Genomic DNA, 383 nt, shown 5'->3' with positions numbered 1-383 from the left:
CAAGTCAGCAGCTGCCCATCTTTGAGAATTAAAAAAAAGCATATCGGGCAACAAAATTAATTACCATGGCTCCTGGAGATCGGTCTGTGCAAGAAACTGAACATTATTCACAACATTATTACCTGTAATCCAGAGCCTCAGGCAAATGGGGAAATACGATTCAGTTGGATTCAATGAACTAGTTCAAAACACTGATTCACTGAAACATGTAATGATGTGATGTATGTGCAATCATTATTATGAAAGCACCCCATAATGATATGAAACAAGGATATATTACATGTCTAAAGCATATAAAGTTTATCAGCTCAACTTTTTACTTAAACAATGAGAAACCATAAAACTTTCATTTGGCCCCTTCATTCAAGTGTTTGTCTGAAAGT

This window comes from Sinocyclocheilus grahami, unplaced genomic scaffold (genome assembly GCF_001515645.1).
Source record: "Sinocyclocheilus grahami isolate Dianchi unplaced genomic scaffold, SAMN03320097.WGS_v1.1 scaffold1596.1, whole genome shotgun sequence".
Lineage (NCBI taxonomy): Eukaryota > Metazoa > Chordata > Actinopteri > Cypriniformes > Cyprinidae > Sinocyclocheilus > Sinocyclocheilus grahami.
Note: the sequence above shows the minus strand (reverse complement) of the source record.